We start from the raw sequence: 20,544 nt of genomic DNA on the forward strand, positions 1-20,544 counted from the left end.
ATGCACTATCGGCATTCATTTCCATGTGGCAGTAGTTTGCTACCCACTGATCGGCATCTCTCAAACATGCCCCTAACACCTTGTACTCATGGCAGCTGCCTCCTTCACCACACCCTGTATATATGAGTGTGTGTGTGTGTGTGTGTGTGTGTGTGTGTGTGTGTGTGTGTGTGTGTGTGTGTGTGTGTGTGTGTGTGTGTGTGTTAGTACAAAATGCTGAGGTGTGCACTCACCTGCTACAGACACATTAGTTGGAACTTTTTCAGGATGTTAGTAATCTACATCATAAGGGAAACACATTACCTCTTAGATGTTGTGTCAGAGAGCTGTTATATGTTTAGAAGGGAGACATGAATGTAGTCAAACAGCTTTAGATGCAATATTGGTTTGGACTGGCAGTAATGTTGGTGTCATGAGTGTGAAAAGTGTGCATTTGTGACTATGTGTGATGCAGTGGTTGTGAAGGTTGAAGGAAAAGACAATTGACATGTGTGGTCAGTTACGTGACAGGTCAACTGATGTCTCAGTCAACAATCCGTGATGTACAAGTGCATTCATTTCAGCGAAAGATAAATCATTTTGGTAAATTCACTGAAAATACATTTCTTAGAATAAGTGCAGACTCTCTACAGGTACAGTTTGCATGTTCACACCAGTAATGATTCACTCCGTGTGTAGTACTTTCTCTTTTCTCTGCAGTTCTATAAATGTGGTATTAGTATATTTAAGTAAAGGGGTATACAGGAGGGTAATAACTTTTTCAGGTTTATTTGCTCTGTATGATGTTTTCTATCAGTTACAACACTGTAGGCAATATTATCGCAGGTAAGTGTGTTGAAGTAATCCTTGTGTGTGTGTGTGTGTGTGTGTGTGTGTGTGTGTGTGTGTGTGTGTGTGTGTGTGTGTGTGTGTGTGTGCGTGTGTGTGTGTGTGTGTGTGTGTGTGTGTGTGTGTGTGTGTGTGTGTTTGTTCATATTCAGATAATCTTATTGCTAAATAGGCAGTCTGACCACATTTTAAATTCAAATGACTGCCAAGTTAAAACTAAATCAGATATTATTACATACTGTCCTAATTAAGTCAGATTAATGATGCAATACTGTATACAGACAGGTTCCTTATATAAAGGTAGATGACTCAGTACATGACACATCTGGGCAGCATCTGTATACCTATTAAATCATGCTAGCTGGGGAGGGTCTTACAGTAATTCAGGAAGAAGCTTGCCTCCCCCCAAGTCCCTTTATTAACAATTGATTAAAACTTGCTTCTAATGGAATTTTTTGTTTCTAAAATGTTAGTTAAAATATTAATGAAAGTGCCTTTTAGAACTGTTATGTAATTCAGCAAAGCATTATACTCTGATGAAGGAGAAGAACCATAGCAAACCCTTCAGTGGAGATAAATCGTATGGCTGCAGGTATGGAGGAAGCTGTCAATGTTTTCAGATTCTTAAAGCTTATAGACTCCCCCCTTCAGCTTCAGAGGCAGCAGAGGGCATCTACAAACAGTGTTGGTTCAGTTGGAAAGCTGGAAATACAGAGGGCAGGCATTGACTCCACTGGGGAGGCTAAGTAACATTTGCTTGCTTGGCAGTAGCATTGTATTTGACAGTGACTTTTCCAAGCAAATGCTTTAGCAGCATTTCAAGGTGCCGTCAGGAAATGTTTTCTGTGTAATCTGAACTATGAAATATTGTATTCTACTGTTTTGATTTTTTTTTCTATAGTGAGGTGGTCTGTGGGCCAGGTAAAGTCATGCGAAGGTGTCTGTAATTTCATAGCATCTGACTGGCTATGTGAACTCCAGTCCTTATCTGATTAGCTATATGCTGTTGTAGTTTCATATCATCTGATTGGCTGTATGAACTCCAGTCCTTATCTGATTAGCTATATGCTGTTGCAGTTTCATATCATCTGATTGGCTGTGTGAACTCCAGTCCTTATCTGATTAGCTATATGCAGTTGTTTGGAGTCAATGATGGACATTCAACACAGATGGGGTTTAGGAAGGATTGAGAAAGCCATGTGTTTACCTTTTCTTGTAGACTCATGCATTGGGCAGAATCTATGTCTGTTGAGAAAAGTTAATATATATGGATTGAAAGATAAAAAGGCTTCTGTAGTTTTACAGTGTGCAAATGGAGAGTTTATATGCATAGGTTCATAGGTGTGTACTAGGCTAATGGCCCTGGAGCCTTTACAAGCCTAGCCCATAGGATTACCCTGGCATTGTGCCACCTGACCTTAGTTCCCAGTGCCTCTGTCGTGTAGAGCCATTGGAGTGGTCCCCGGGGTGAATTTTGTGCATGTCATACAACCATAACTTTGATGTGGTTTATTTTTACATGAGCATTGATGATTTGGCCTGATTTTAAGTATTGATTACATAAGTGAGGCTTGTGAATTTCATGTGCTTTTGTTTTAGGGAAACTGATACAATGAATCTAGGGAGTACATTTTAACTCATGAGGGGTACAATGTAAGAGATGACAGTTTGGCCCTGTTCGTGAGTTGATTTCACAAGAGAAATTTGTTGTGCTTGGTTTATGCTAATTAATCTAAAATATAGAACTAGATATAACATACAGACTGATGAGAAGCCACGTTGTATGTGTTTTTTTCATTACAGTTATTGAAAGATTTACTATCTGTTTACCTCACTCTTCAATATTGAATTAAATAAGTTGCAGGACTTCCCAACCTAACCGATAGATACAGATGTACATTTCTGGGTTTATATCATAACACCGAAGCAGTAAAACATTGAATGTTATAATACTGAACCCAAAACAGCGAACGCTGAAAATAGCGAAGCTGCAGAACATCGACTTCTTTCCTAGGAAAAGAATTCGGTGGGCTGTTTCTGCCACTTTATTTTCTCCACTGTGGTGCAAAGGTTACAGACCGGGTTAAGGTAAGTGTGCGAATGGACCTGGTTAAGGTGAGTGTGGGAATGGGATAGTTAGGGACCTTAGAGTTAGGGAGCGGGTAAGGTGAGTGTGTGATAGTTAGGGGCCTTAGGGCTAGGGAGCGGGTAAGGTGAGCGTGTGATAGTTAGGGACCTTAGGGTTAGGGTTTGGATTAAGGTAAGTGGATAGATAGTAGTGTATGTATGGTTTAGTGTAGGGTTAGAAGTAGGATTTTAAGTGTATATGTGTGGATTACTTTATTTGGTGTGCTTGTGTTGTGTGTGTTTCTCGGAACAGCAAGTTTTTTCCCTGGGAAAAAAATGCTATTCTGAGCTTTCGATTATATCACATTTTGACATTCCAAGTTCGAACTTATGGCGTTCGATATTTTGGGATTTCGATTATGTGATATACACCCAAATTTTTAGCACATACTCTCTGTTAGCCTTGTTACAGTAAGCAGATATGTGATTGCCATGCTGTCAGATTGGTATAGTAACATAATAAAAATAGGTCTTGTTATTTTTAATTGTAATAAAAAACACAGTGTTGGTGTGATATTAATACTTCAGTCTGTTTTTAGTGCATCATGATTTCTCTACAAAAAGTGATGGTTTGGCCATGGGAAAGTATTGACTCCATGAGGCAGACATTGTTTACTAAGGGTATTAGACATTACAAAACTGGGTATTAGACAACGGGGTCAAATTCAAGAAAATAAGAATTGGCATAGCTCTCAGCTGTCCCTAATTTTGCATTACATTCATGATTTTTCCTCATATTTTTGCCGTTATTCTCATAAAATGTTTGATTGTTTAGTAAATCACTTATTATTATAGTCATTTAGTAATACCAGACATTAGAGTTTCATAATTTGTATTTTTCAGAAGATGCTTGATGATGCAAACCTTGTTGTGCTGTTGACTTTTTTAAATGAATTAGAGTAAAATTAAAAAAATTTCCCTGATTTTTGGCCTTTGTCCCACATTATGTTTGACTTTGTCCATAATTCCTGAGTGAAGAATTTAAGAGCTGTGAGCTCTGGCTATGTACAAAATGTCGATTATAGAAGTAAAATTTTATCTATTTAGTTAACCTTAACTTTTTTGTTGTTGTTGTGTCTTTCGGCTTTTCCCGGTTAGGGGTCACCACAGCGGAACTCCGGTCCACTAATGATTGGCAGTAGATTTTTACGTGCCGAGTTGCCAGCCCTGACGCACAACCTTCAACGAAGGTACGCCCATTCACAAATGTCTCCACACAGAAGACGCTTTAACTGAGAATCGAACGGGACAACGTCTTACTTAGTAAAACTAGGTGACCAATATAAACTGATGAATGGTTATGTTGTCATTGTTATTTATCAGAATTGTTAATGCCTGTATTGTGTATTTACCATATTAGGTAAGATTGCATTACACAGGAAGCAGGGTTTCCCTAACTGATCCACAGGGGAATGTGCATATCTTTAAAACATGGGATTTCTTTTAGTTAATTTTTTGTTGTTCAATGTTGTATCAAAAGAGATGTGGAGTTTCCCTAACTGTTGCTAGGGTAATATGTACACTCCTAATATGTGCATCTATTACAGATTTTTTAAGAGATATACTCAACAAAGTAATTATGATAAGAGTATTATGTACTTAGTACAACTAGTGGAGACAGTGTAAATGGTTACTTATAGTTATAAATTCTGCTTTAGGTCCTGAGTAGGGAGTCTGCTCAGCTATGTTAGGGTGTCATTAGAAAAGGTTATGTTAGGCTTCATTTCACATAATAGCCTTATGTTTGTAATGCCCCAACATCCTCACTGTTATGACCCTCCCCATATTAGCCCATTCATTCCCCATAAGGTGACAGCCAGTCCACTCATTCTTGGATCCATGTGAGAACCCTGTTGCCCCTTTGTTTTGTGGTCTTAGTAAGAGCCTTGTGCCTACGTATTCCCCATTGAGGTGAGATTTGTATGTGGAGTCAGGCCTTCCTTCTGATGGGGATAGTCTCCATCTAACAACCTCAACTGTGCCTCACTTGTGACTTCAGCTGCAGTGTCCGGAAATAGTGCTGTCATACATGTGTCCACTGTATTCAAGACAAACCCACAACACAGATGCAGCCATTCAGTCTAGTGTGGGGACCAAGCATATCCCCTTCTCCCCAAAGTCAGCATGCCAATAACTGCCACTCCCCTTCCCAATTACCGTTAAAGAAACATTGAAAGAAGAAGAGTGAAAGGATGACGTCTAGGGTTCGTATCCCATCACTGCTGGAATAAACATCAAAGGACACCAGGCTATTCTAAAAACACTGAGAAAAGCATGGAAACTTCTACAAATAGTCAGTAGGCTTAAATCCAAAACAAACACAGCACCGTGTCTCGATTGCAATACTAAAAACAAGAACTGTGTATGCAACCTGTGTGTTTAAAACTGGTTCCACCCTCTCCCACAGGCCCTATATTAATTACCTGACACTACTCCAGTTGAAAAAAAGCAGGCACAGTGCCTACTAATGCCCCATCTCTCATTTATTTTTCTTTTAACCAGGTCATGCTCCATTGCAATAGCACAGGAGTGCAGAAATGGCCAATCAGTATAATGCAGCAGACACAGGATAAGTATAATGGCAAACAGAGAAGGTGAAAAGATGGACTGTGACCATTGACTCAAAAGTGCCACAGCAGAGACTGAGAATGCATCCAGACAGCACCAGGGATTAAAAGCAACTAGGAGAAATAAAAAAGGAAAGAAAAGAAAAAAAGGCACAGAAAGAGTCGAATAAGAAGGGGAGCTAAAGCCATAACCTGTATGCAGAGCAGGATAGTTTGCAGGGAGGAAGAAGCTAATATTGCCAAAGAAATCCTTGGGTCGGTAGCATACAGGCCACCTCCTCAAGTGTAAGTAGAAGGTTTTCATTCTACTTAGAAAGGCTACATGGAAAAGCATGGTTAACAATGGCTTGGAACCCCACAGAACGTTCCCAGGTAGATCACCATATCTCTGCTCTGCACTAAGGTAGTGGTCTGTTGGCAGATGAAATGTGGAGGGTGGTTCTCAGGGGTCTATGTTTAATTATCGAACATCCATTCATTGAGCAATAATCATTGAAACTTCCTTTAATTGAAAGGCCATATCATTGTAGATATTTACATCTAACGATAATAATTGGTACTTACTTATCAGTAGCCTAGCTATAAAGAAACCTGCCCTTTCACCACTGTAGTCTGATGCTGGAGTTGGTATATATAATTACTGGGTGTGTGGTATGCACATTCCCCCACAAGAGGAGTATTCGGTGAACATGTGACACTTCTTATGTGGTTGGCTGCTCCCCCACACTCCTGCTCAGAACTCATACATAGAAAATGTAGATTTATTTTATTTTTTTAGGTATTGGCATGGTAGTAGGGGTGGGTTTATCTAACTCACATCAACATAAGATTCTGCCTCACAAGGAATGTATGTAGATTATTAATCTAGAGGCTTTGTTTAAACCAGGATTGAATGATTATTTGTGAGAATATTAATTTATGGTTAGTTTTGACATCTACATTTTCTGTGTATGAGTTCTGAATTGTAATAGTAGCGACTGCGCCTTTAACCATGGGCTTCATATACAACACGGTTGCACTTCATGTAGACACACTGATGATGCCATTGGGAGAAACACGTTTGTGATTTGGACAACTGCTGCTGTGATTTAGTTATTTAGCTATTTTGCTATTAAACTTTTCATTCACTTCATGAGTGGATATCCTTATTTTTTTGTGCACGTTTTGCCGTATGTTTTGAGAACGTCTAGTGGATATTTATGCTATTAAGCGTTTTTTTTATTTTTTTATCACAAGTGCTGGATCTGTGGTTGGCTTCATTTATGTATATATATATATATATATATATATATATATATATATATATATATATATATATATATATATGTAATCTTCTTCTTCTTCTTTCGGCTGCTCCCGTTAGGGGTCGCCACAGCAGATCAACTGTTTCCATTTCCTCCTGTCCTCTGCATCTTGCTCTGTCACACCAACCACCTGCATGTCCTCTCTCACCACATCCATAAACCTTATCTTAGGCCTTCCTCTTTTCCTGTTACCTGGCAGCTTCATCCTTAGCATCTTTTTCCTAATATACTCTGCATCCCTCCTCAGCACATGTCCAAACCAACGTAATCTTGCCTCTCTGGCTTTGTCTCCAAACCTTCCAACCTGGGCTGACCCTCTAATATACTTATTCCTAATACTGTCCATCCTCATCACACCCAGTGCAAATCTTAACATCTTCAACTCTGCCATGTCAAGCTCTGACTCCTGCCTTTTTGTCACTGCCACTGTCTCCAACCCGTATAACATAGCTGGTCTCACTACCCTCTTGTAGACCTTCCCTTTCACTCTTACTGGTACTCATCTGTCACAAATTACTCCTGACACTCTTCTCCACCCACTCCATCCTGCCTGTACTCTCTTCTTCACCTCTCTTCCACACTCATCATTACTCTGAACTGTTGATCCCAAGTACTTAAACTCATCCACCTTCGCCACCTCTACTCCCTGCATTCTCACCATTCCTCTATCCGCCCTCTCATTCACACACATATATTCTGTCTTAGTCCTGCTGACCTTCATTCCTCTTCTCTCTAGAGCATATTGCCACCTCTCCAGGGTCTCCTCCACCTGTTCCCTACTCTCACTACAGGTCACAATGTCATCTGCAAACATCATAGTCCACGGGGACTCCATATGTAATCTAAATATATATATATATATATATATATATATATATATATATATATATATATATATATATATATATTTATATGTATATATTTATATGTATATATATATATATATATATATATATATATATATATATATACACACACACACACACACACACACACACACACACACAAGCGCTTGCACACACACACACACACACACACACACACACAAGCATCACTCACACAGACACACACACACACACACACACACACACACACACATTGAATATATAGAAAGAATATGCAGACAATATAAACATATCGTAGGACTAGTACAAGTCCCTGTGAGGCTAGTAACTAATTTTGTAAAGTGACAGTTGAAATAAAAATCATAAATTTACAGAAAGCACGGGGAAAACAACTCTTTTTGCTAAAAGTATTTTTGGTTAGTGAAGAAGTATTTTAAAATTTCAGGTATAAAACCAATTTTGCCATGTGGGTGTCACAATGCCTTCCCCTGTTTGAGTTGTAGTCATTTTCACTGTTGCATTTTAAAACATACAAAATGACACCTTTCTCACATTTACAAAGTATATGATACTGCAGTACTGTATACTGCATTTGAACTTTTGAGCAGAATGTGTTAAACTTTTAGGTAATATTTGTATTCTTTTAAGCAGTGAGCTTAGGTTTTTCAAAGCGGATGTTATAGACGGTTTTATATCTTTATACATCTTTTCCATATTTTCAATCAACCTTCAGAAAAAAACGATGTCAAATGATTGTACATACATAATCTTTTAAATTCGTATGTTAATTGTCTTTTCAAAACTCCTTAGCAGTGGTCTGTCAAGAGAAGTACAATGTCATTCATCAAGGCCTCTACTGTGCAAAGTCTCGGTCATTACACTGGGGTTTAGTCGTTGTTTGCAGATTCATGGATGTTATCTTATTAAATATTGCCTCCCATTATCGGCTTGGAAATATGGCTCAGGCCTGAGTAATGACGGATGTCGTTTGCCTCGCACTTTTTTTAGTAACAATCATTGCCTTTTATTAAAAAAGATATTGTTCCTTGCCTTGAATATTCAAGTCAGCACGTTGGTTCGTATTAATATTCTGTTCAAAGTCCCTTTCTCTTACATATACTTGTGATTAAAACCCTGGCTCAGTCACTGATGGAATTCTGTCTCTAAATGTATGCCTAAATGTCTGCCGGGCCACAGTGGCTTTGTTTTAGGGTATGTGCAATTTGTTTTATCTTCTCAGAATCATATTTCACTGTTTTCTTTATTAAACATTTTTCACTTTATTTATTTATAACATCTTTTCTTTTCCTGTGTTCAGCATTAGTTGTCTTCTACTATTGCACTGATTGGAGTTCAGGTGGGAGGCTGAGGTGGGGTCACCGTTCATTGTGTTATTCTATAATATTCACAGAAGTGCTTACAGTGTGAAAAGCTGAAAGGTCGTTATCCGATCCTGAAGTCTCTTGTATCCTAAATGTTACAAATACGGGATGACAGAAATAACACAGAGCAAGTTTTCTGAAGGACCATAAGATACATAGTCATAAACACCTTTAATGGTCACACTTAAAAGTTTTTGGGACCCTTTTTAAGCACTTATAAGGCTTACTTCCCAAATTGATCACGGTAATAAACGATAACCATGGAGAAACCCTTCCAAGACTAACATTACTACGTATACTGATGTGAAAGTAACTTGTTCCATCAGTGGCGGATTTAGGCATGGGCGCAGGGGCGCGTGCCGCCCCCTTTTTAAACTTGTATAATTTTTTTTTTTGAAAATCGGAAAAAAATGTACTACCAAAACTATACATTTTCTGATTTTCTACATACATTTTTTTTGTACTCTTAAAAAAGAAATGCACTATGTTCTGTTGAAAACGGAAACTTCAGGTGCATTCTTTTATTGACAGACATAGATAGTCACCAAACGTGCCTAATGTGTCTGATATGCAATTGGAAGTTGCAGTCAGGTGATCCTCCTCCAAGTGCATCTCCCTTGTAGTTGAATTAGGCGCGTTAGTGAGAACACCCTGCGTGAGATGCTGTAAAAGTTTGACTGGTGAAATAATCCCTGATTCCGAGTCAGACAAACATGTTTTGTAGAGTGGGCAGATTAACTCTGAAAAAAATAAACTGTGTGAGTAACTCGCCAAGTGATTATGCCGTAAGGAACTTATTATTATAAGTATTATTATATACTATTATTATTATATTATTCATTTTTTTTCTCCTGAAGTACTGATCCAAGGCACCAAAGTGGTAGAACTATCAACGTTATAAATGTGTAGCATTTAGGAGCTCTGATGCAACTTTTCTGTTTATAAACTGTAATGCCAGTTTCATCTGGAAAGCAGAATCTGCCTCTGTAAATTATCTCAAGCGCTGCCATTCTTTTGTCATCACATGTTCATTATTTTATAGCAGATTGCCTTCTCACAAATGATGCGGTTAGCATATTTCCCTCTACAACAACTTTCACGAGATCATTGATGTTATGATGCAACCTTGTTCCAAAACACAAAAGGGCCACACACCTCCACGGCCAGCGACCGCCTAGGGCGCCATACTGGACGGCCTCATAAAGGGCACATTTTATTTATTTAAATTTTATTATTTTTCATTTTAATCTCTTCATCTTTCAAACACACCACACCAGGATTTGAGAGACAAACATTTGTGCTGTTCTCGGCACCCCATCTCTGAGTACATCCTGACAGTACTGTGATGTTTGCGCCCCTCCCCACTCAGTAGCAGCAGCATTGAGGAGAATTTAAATCTCGCTTCAGGCACTTAAAACTGTACGTTGATTCTTAGTTACAGCCAGGGTGTCTCGGAATGTGTATTCATAACATCGTTTCCGTTTATAGTACTTGCCGACTTACAGTAAGAACTAGGATGGGAAGTTACCAGCCTTTTTAAAACAAGAATTCCTAAAGAAAACATTTTATTTAAACATGGGTAACTCTACGGTGGAGTTTAGAATGGATGGCGGGCGATAGATTTACCATCTGCATGCATACCTCTCAGCTGTCTGGATTTTCACAGAAATCAGAAATTTTCTCTCATATTTTAGGACTGTTTCTAGTAAAATTTTTGGTTTTCTGTCAAATCATTAAGGACTGAAGTGGATCGAGGTCATTATATGATGACACTTGCGAATGAAAGCCTTATTATTCTAACAAGCTTCTGGCTTTCTAAGAGCAATATATCAAAAATTATCCTTGATTTTGGGCATCTTTCTCCCATTATTTTTGTCTTTGTCCAGATTTCTAGGGCTTAGAGGTTGGGAGGTATTGTAACAAGTACACTCGCTTATGTTATCAAGCTTTTCTGTTTTGAAAGTTTTTAAAAACTGTTCAAATGCAAACCAGGCAATCTATTGTTTTTCTTCATAGGGCATTGGACATGTCATTAAACTACCAGTGGTAGGATGCTTGCTCTGCTAACACAACATTTCCTGAAGAATGTTATTGGGAAATGTTTACTTACTGTTGTACCACACCTCAGAAGTGATGAGAATTAATTATATTACCCTAGCTCTGGTTAAAAATCAATTAACATTATGTTGGCTAATTAAGTAGCCTAGCATTGCTTCCTCCAAGTATTTGTGTGTGTGTGTGTGTGTGTGTGTGTGTGTGTGTGTGTGTGTGTGTGTGTGTGTGTGCGCGTGTGTGTGTGTGTGTGTGTGTGTGTGTGTGTGTGTGTGTGTGTGTGTGTGAAGTACTTATGAAATCAAATTAAGAGTGCCTTTCAGATTTTTATAAAATCACAGTATATGGTTTCTGTGCAAATTGTCAAGTACGTGGGCACTGGCAACTGACACACCTGCTAACCTCTTGGTTGGCTGAACAACAGCCTGGTTTGTGTACCACTGTGATGATATGGGCAAGTGCCAGCATAGCCAGCTGTGGTTTTGCAATGAATGATATGCCCTTTGAATATCAAACTGATTTATACAAGGTGCTTGTGTTACAAATGTAATAGAACTGTATGTCATTTGTATATCAAACTGATTTTGTACAAATGCTTGTGCTGAAAATGTATTTGTGAGCTTTGTTTCTGTTGAAATGCATCAACAGTACACCCTGCTGAAATGAAGAGAAATGTACATGTATTTAATTTTAAGAAAAATAAGGGAAATGTAAATGAGCTGTTGAACCATTAAAAGGCAACCCACATTGCTGAGTAGGAACAGAGATGCTGGATCTGAAGAAGAGCCTTTGTCCATTATCTCAGTGAAAAGAGGGGAGGCCTTTGGTTATAAGATGTGCCACGTAGAAGGACTTTCTGACAACAGTGGCAACATGGTGGTCGAAGGTGAGGTGGCTGGTCGACCTGGGTGCCCTGATCTCTTATGGCCCCTTCAATATTTAGTGGGCTCCCATCAATGTGGTAATTTGAGGGGGCTGAGTTTTTTTCAGAGGGAATAATAACGCATTTTTGGCGTTAAGCTTAAGGCCATGGTTCCAACACAATTGTTGGTCTCAGAGAGGCCCTTTTTCTAGGTTATTGTTTGTGTGCACTTATATAGACCTGCTCTTTCTAGCTAGAAAGTGATAAATCTCCATAGCAGGAGCATGTCTTACAAGCTGTCTTCTTTCAGGGCACATACAACTAAGGTCTATCCAACAGTTGTCTCTCCTGCAACAGGATGAATTCCTTCCTCTAGGATTGGTGAGCTGGCATCAGCTGTTCTCTTCCTGGTTTGCTCCTCCAGTATGCAGGCTTCAGTCTGAACCTAGGCCATTTGTCCTGCAGCCACAAAGACAGCATATATTGTCGTCTTTTTAAACAGAATATGCAATAATCCTTGAGATATGCATTTAGAGACAAATGTCCTACAATATGTGCTTCTGCACACCTTGACAAGAATTCTGACAGCAGTGTGCATGGCATGAAATGTACAGCCTATGTTCTTGAATGTTTCTTTAAATCCTAAGCATCACATTTCTTGCTAACATTTACTTCAAAAATGTGCTGCCCAGATAGTTTGCACATACAAATGTGGTAAAACCCAGAATAACAAAATGCTTTGAAACTGAATTCATCTCCATCTGTACCCAAATTTTTTCATTAGAATATGCACATGGAAATGTGTCAAAATATGCTTACTGCTGAGGGAAGCCTAGATCCAGGTGTACTAAGAGAATATTTCAATGGTTGGTCATATTCATCAGTACATTTTGCACTCAATGGGACTTACTTAAAAACTGACTTTGTTGAGATTTGCATTTGTGTAGCAACCCGTGCTTCTCTTCTAGATGGCTTTCTGCAAATTGCAAATTGTAAGCAATCAGTCACACACATACTAACCTGCTTCATCTTAACTTATAGCTGTCCATGTAAATCTGTCACAAGTGAGTTTCCTGACATTCTTAGTGGTCTCACTATTGGTAATATGAAATAGCTGACTTGTTTGTCAAAACCCTGACAAAGTAGCTTGACATGTATGCATTCAATTTAACTTTCAGGAAAGGAAATGGTGTAATATCAATTCCACTCATCTTGTAATTCTGGCCTTCCAAACTGTAGTTTTGCAGTATCTCAAAATCTTCTAGCTTCATGAGGTGCTGTTCTTGGCTTTGTCTCCAGTCTTTGCCTGAGGTCATTAAGGCCAAGTTGTTGGATGCCCCTTTGAATAATATATATCTTTTTGGGACTGCTGCTGCTGACTTAAGTCTCTTTAAGAGAAAGGCAAAACCTTGCAGGACCTAAACATATTTTTGCATCTCTCATCCCTAAGTTCCAGAGGAATAATCCTTCTGGATCTACGTTTGTCTGCAGGCAACCATGTCAGACCTCCAAGGGCAGGAAGGGGTAAGGTGAGCCTCCTCTGCTAAGGCTTCTCAGACCTCTGTGGTCCAGAAGCCTCCTTTATCTGATAAGACTGCTTCTGCTTTATAACTTGCCCTCTCCCCTTCTGTTAGACCATGTTCCTTTGTCCCTTTGTGTTTCCTTTTATCTTCTAAACTGGCTTCTCAGTACTTCAGACTCTTGTGTTCTTTCCGTTATCTGTCACGGTTACTTCATTGCATGGAAGTCTCTGCCTCTTTTTTCAAGGATTCCTGAACCTCCTCTAGATCATCTTCCTCATTTCCCAGAGGTCCTAGGGTTCATGATGAACCAAGGAACCATTCAATCTATTCCCCCTTCCAAAGTGGGAAAGAGTTTTTATTCCAGCATGTTCCTGGTTCCTCAAAAAGAGGCACCTGGAGACCTATTCTGGATCTGTCCCTGCTCAACAGCTTTCTCAAGGTTCCCTCTTTTCAGATGCTTACTGTTCAAAACACTACTTTCTCTTTTACTACCCCAGACTTTTCTGGTGTCTTTGACTTTTAAACATGTAGATTTGTAAAGCGAGACATAGTTCTAGCCATGGGACCATTATTAGTTAGATTTTGTCAAGGTCACAGTAATAAGAGACTGGGATTACAAGATGTCTACTTCCTTTTGTGTATATAGTATGATAAGACGCTAATTAGTCATTAAGATAATTTTATTTTATTTTACTTTCAGCTGCAAACTGGTTCAAACATAATAACAGAGAGAAAAAATAATTAATCAAAAGTTCACATAATAGAAGAGATCACATTGCATATTGAAATTTGCAACAGAAATACAGAAAAAAAATACCATCATAGCCCTCAACTGTCCAGATTTTCACAGAATGTTCAGATTTTTGCCTCATATGTTTCATCTGTTCCTCATACAATGTGTGGTTTTCTGGCAAGTCATTGAAGACTGATGTCACTAAACAATGACACACATTTGAGTTTCAGACTTCAAATCCATCAGAAAACGCATTCTAATACAAAACCTTTTTATTCTTTCAACTTTCTAAGTTTATAAGAGTAATATTTAAAATGTGTCCCTATTTTTTTGGCCTTTGTCCTCCCATTATTTTTGGCTTTGTCTAGATTTCTTATGCTAAGAGGTTGGGAGGTATGATTATACCAGCATTTCAGTTCATTGGATAATCAGTTCTTTTGTTAACATATTCAGTTTCTCTGTATTAATTAAACTATACAGAAGTTGTAAAAATTTAAATTTCACTGGTCCAAACATTTAATTTAGAACCCAGCAGGTGTAACTTTTCTTTCTCACTGTTATTGTTTCATTACATCTGCTCATTGATAACTGGATTTTATTTTTAAATGCGTGGCGGGTTTGATAACTGTCTTTGCTGAAGTACTGCTGCTGCTTTTTGCAATACCTGTTACCTCAGCAGTTACATCACAAAAACAAAAAGAAAAAAAATCTATTTTTGCACTGCATTCAAGTGTTTATTTTAATTTGTTGACCTGGATAGAGCCCTAATCTTTTTAGTCTCAGCCTGGAGACTGTTCTTATACTCCTAATAGTTGTGTCGTGCCAGATGACATAAAATATTATTACAGTTACAGTTCTCACCTTTACCTGTATACATACATTGAACATTGGTGAGGAGACTCATCTTGGAAAACGTTTGCTAATTGTTATAAACCATAATATAAACATAGCGCAGAATAAGTTGTTAAAATTATGGAAATTAGCACATATAATGAAATATTTATTCAGCATTTTAACCTGGTAACCCCAATGAATACAATACCTCTCAGCATCAGAGCAAGACGTCTGGACAAATACAAGAATAATCAGGAACTAAGGCCCCAAATCATGGACAGATTTTAAGTGTTGCTCTTATAACCTTTGAAGTTGCTAGAATAACAGGTTTTGCTTTAGTGTGTATTTATTAAAGGATCTGAAGTATGATGCTCAAATGTCATTACTTAGTGACTTCAGCCCTCTGAATTGTCATAAAAAACACAATTTTTTGAGAGTCAGATAAAAAATATGAGGCAAAAATCTGTGCATTCTGCAAAATTCTGGACAGTTGAGAGATACCTCCAATTTATACTTGCAAACATGCACACATGCATACTTATCTACATTTTAAACATATATATGTACATGTGGTGTGTGGCACACAGGAATTACCCATCATGTCCAACTGAATGTATATTACTGTCTTTTCATACATGATGTCAGAGCTTCTTAAGGTGATCTTTTCACAACCACCAAAACCCAGTGTCCCACTTTCCCACTTCCACCCCGGCAGTCAACTAACCAGACCGCGCCCCCCCTTTTGCAAATTCCTGGATCCGCCACTGTCCATTGCTGATAATCTTGAATAATTTGTGCAAGTAAATATTTTTTGCTGTATATAAGTTGATATAAGTCTATAATGACAGATTTGTTTTGCTTTTTTATATATTTGTATAGGTGCTTAGGTACTGTCTTTTTGTGTTGTATATTATTATGTCATAACAAACAGCCTTTTCAGATCTTCCCATTTAGCTTTTCAGTTCCTGGAAACTAGCAATTTTTTTCTCACATCTTGGCTTTGGAATAGATAACTCTTACATGACCCGAGCTGTATATATAATTAGTCATTGTCTGATCAGTGTTCTACTTATTTTTTTTAACAAGAAACATCTGTATTGAATTATCACTTTTGACACAAGCAATCATACATTTATATAAATGAAGAGAAACCATGTTGACATTTTTTCAGTTGCAAACATTATACGCCACATGTAATCTTCTATATAGTCACTGTCAGTCAAATATTACATAGCGCATTCAGTCCCCACCTTCCCTTAAACCTCTCTCCTCCTCCAAATCATTATTGTTCATGTACTGTTCCCACAATTCCCATTTTTTCTGTGTAATTTGCTCCTACCCTTTTCTAAAGATCCCAATTCCAGTTCTTTTATCTCTGTTCCAATCATCAGTACTTCAAATGCAGTTGGTTTAGACTTTGGTTTCCATTTTCCAAAAGTTACATTTTTGCAGCCACCAAAATTAAACTTAACAAGGCCTTACTATGTCTTGAGTTGGGACAATAAGATCTGAATTGTCTAAAGAATCATTTCCTCAGTGACACCCACTTCCTCACCCAATATTTCTGACAGAGTACTCTGTAGGGAATTTTTTAAAATCTGCCAACTCACTACACTCCCAGAATATATGCTTCCACTTACCTCTTTCATCCCCTATTACACCTCCAACATTTTCTGTCTAACTGAGGAAAATTTTCTGGAATCTGCTTGGGGTATAAAAATACCTATATAAACACTTCCAAGCAAAGATTCTAAATCTTTTAGCCTTTGTTGCATATTTGGGAGCCACCAGTAAACACATTTAAATAAACTACTCCAGGGAGCTAGCTTAATTCACATTTTCTATCTTTTATTGATAACAACCAGTCTCATCTGTTTCAAAGACAAAAAAAAGTTGTAATTTTAGTTTTTCTTATGTTAGGCATTGTGTGTTGAGAAATCTTTAACCTACTGTGTATTTTTTCTGTGTTTTTCTCTGCCGCTAGTGGTGTTAGGGTTCTTGGAACTGTGTACTCAGTGATCATATTAACATAATCCTCCAACACTTGCTGACATCTCTCTCCTTTCTTTCTTGCCTTGATAAATATTATGCACAGTTTTATTTCTCTTTTCCTACAACCTTTACAATCATAGTATTATGGTCTTAGTCACCAGCTTTTTATTCCAAGTTGTAGTTTAGATTTTGTGTTGCTAACTATGTTTTCTAATGGTTTACTCTTTGTCAGGTATGTATGCATAGAAGCCTTCATGGGGCCACACAATTGCTTCTTTCTAATTTTACATTATTTCTCCACCTCTGATAATGACCTGTTGGCATTTGCTATTACATTTGCACTCTCATCCTGTGTGTTGCTCAGGATTGCTCCTAGGTCTACTGAACCTTTTCTGGGCAATTAGTGCAGAGCATTGAGGCTCTGAGTTGTTAACAAGCTGGTTCCTGCGGTCAGTGGTACATGGTTTGATTCCTTTCACCTCCATTTGCCTATTCTGTAACTCTGAGGAAGTCACTTGACCAGACAGAGGTCCCAGGTCACCCAGCAAATGTGCAAAAAGAAAAAAAATAACATTAATTTCTAGTATTAGTCTGCATTTATGTCAAATGATGCTATGACTTTCTTTGAGTTTATGCCTTTTTTAACTATTATTGCATGACTTTATATTTTTTCAGAACACAAACTATACATGCTTTATCATTACCTCTCATAATGGCACAGTGATAATACTAAGACTTTTGTACATCTTAAGCTATAAGTAGTAATTTCTAGCAGGATTCTTTATGGATGGTGATATGTCATGTGTTAGGGTCTTTAGTTTTACTGAGTCAGGGGATATTGCTTTGCATAAGAATACTAACAGATAGAATATACACGTTTCCTTATGTTATCCATCTATTCTTAACTACTTGCACTGGTAATACCTAGGATGGTGTCATGATGAGCAGGGGTAGACCAGGCTTCCATGTCTTCAGCAACAGTTTGGAACTCATCCTGCAGGATGCCTAGCCATCCTGGGCCTGATCAGCAGCATTCATCCAGTGGGACATATGTGGCACACTTTTGTGGGAGTCGCCCAGGGGGCATCCTCACATGGTGTCCAGCGTACCTCAGTTGACTCCTTTCAACCTGGTGGACCAGTGGCTGTATTTGGATATTGTCAAGAAATTGCTGACCTTCCCATTTGTCATAGAATGTGAGCACAGCTGCCCAAGAAAGCAACATGATTACTGCCAATTATATCCACGCCTTCATGATTACTGCCACTTGTATCCATGCGTTCATGATTACTGCCACTTATATCCATGCGTTCATGATTACTGCCACTTATATCCACGCATTCATGATTACTGTCACTTATATCCATGCATTCATGATTACTGCCACTTATATCCATGCGTTCATGATTACTGCCACTTATATCCATGCGTTCATGATTACTGCCACTTATATCCATGCGTTCATGATTACTGCCAATTATATCCACGCATTCATGATTACTGCCACTTATATCCATGCGTTCATGATTACTGCCACTTATATCCATGCTTTCATGATTACTGCCACTTATATCCATGCGTTCATGATTACTGCCACTTGTATCCATGCGTTCATGATTACTGCCACTTATATCCATGCATTCATGATTACTGCCACTTATATCCATGCATTCATGATTGCTGCCACTTATATCCATGCGTTCATGATTACTGCCACTTATATCCATGCGTTCATGATTACTGCCACTTATATCCATGCGTTCATGATTACTGCCACTTATATCCATGCATTCATAATTACTGCCACTTTTATCCATGCGTTCATGATTACTGCCACTTATATCCATGCGTTCATGATTACTGCCACTTATATCCATGCCTTCATGATTACTGCCACTTATATCCATGTGTTCATGATTACTGCCACTTATATCCATGCCTTCATGATTACTGCCACTTATATCCATGTGTTCATGATTACTGCCACTTATATCCATACGTTCATCACTACTGCCACTTATATCCATGCATTCACTACTTAAAGCTCAAGTACTTACGTGTCTGAGTGTGACATGACTGTCTACAACTTTATAGAATAAACAGTAAACTCGGACCTTCATCTTGTGATTCAGCTTTATCTCCACATTCTGGTTTGAGGCCTGCAGTACAGCCAAAAACTGCTGCCACCCTGACAGACTGCAATCAGTTTACCCATCCTGTGGTCACTGATACAGCACCTGATGTATTGCCATAGCTGTACCCATCTTGTGGTCACTGGTACAACCCCACTTGTACTGCCATCACTGCCCATCCTCTGATTATTGGTACAACACCTTCTGTACTGCCATCACTGTACCTTTACTGTGGTCACTGATACATCACCTTCTGTACTGCCATCAGTTTACCCATCCTGTGGTCAGTGATACAACTTCTGTACTGCCATCAGTTTACCCATCCTGTGCTCACTGGAACAACACTTGCCATACTGCCATGACTGCATCCATCCACTAGTCAACCTCCAGGTCCCCTCTACCTTCACTTATGGACAAGACTCCAACAGATTTAAGCTATTCTGTATGAATTGTCTCCTCCTCTTCAGATGTAAAGAGAAATCAATTTTTTAGAAGAGAACAGTGACCTCTGACTTAGAGGTGTTGGTTTCATTCCAGTTTCATTCACAGTCAGCAGTGAATTGCTCCAGTATAGAATGGAAGTCACAGTCATCTGAGGCTAAGAGGATAACATCATCTGAAAATAACAAAGATGTAGTCCTCTGCAACAGGATACTCTCCAGGCTTTGGCTCTTTGTTGTGATGTGACTTTTAACATCTATACATATATTCTACAGTTTTAACACTATCTAACTTTATAGAGCAAGCTTTTACAGTTTTTTACACACAGTTTTAGTCCATTATTTTTATGATTTGATTGTTTATATAGTATATGTCTTTTTAATTTTTATTTCTAGATACTGTCAACTGATTGGATTTGACACAGACGTATCATTATTTAAACAAGAGCAGCAGTTACTGTAGTATGTCTGAGGAAGCAGAGAGGACTCTGTGAAAGCACTCACATGTTTTATATATTTTTATTATTTTTTATTAAAGTGTTGTTTTGCCGTGTGTATTCCAATGAGTTGGTGGCTTTTTTGGAACATTATACTTTTATCGTTGGTTACTTTATCCAGATTCAGGGGATTTATGTTTGCTAGTAAATATACTGCCTGGATGCCAGCAAAGAAAACACTTGGAAAACCTGAAAGGAACTCAACCAAAAAAGATGAAGAGAAAGCACTTTCTGGGGAGGATTCTGTAGCTGTTCAGCAAAAAGAAGTTCAAGCTTCAGCTTTTGTACAAGAGATGGCTTCCAGTAATTTAGTGGAAAATTTAAATCAAATATACTCAGAGGCGATTACTATAAATGAAACATTGAAGGAATATATTAAGTTAAACAATAAAAGGCTGGAACAGTTTGAAGACACTTTAATTAGCC

The 20,544-nt window shown here is 38.2% G+C and overlaps 1 protein-coding gene across 8 annotated transcripts in view; it reads left to right on the top strand.

The window, feature by feature from the left end:
- PITPNM2 (phosphatidylinositol transfer protein membrane associated 2) overlaps positions 1 to 20,544 on the top strand; it is a 3,395,372-nt gene that overhangs the window by 3,049,559 nt on the left and 325,269 nt on the right. The gene's annotated exons all lie outside the window — the stretch shown is intronic.

The sequence above is a fragment of the Protopterus annectens genome, chromosome 3.part1, assembly GCF_019279795.1.
Source record: "Protopterus annectens isolate FY-2018-M chromosome 3.part1, PAN1.0, whole genome shotgun sequence".
In the NCBI taxonomy this organism is placed as follows: Eukaryota; Metazoa; Chordata; order Ceratodontiformes; family Protopteridae; genus Protopterus; species Protopterus annectens.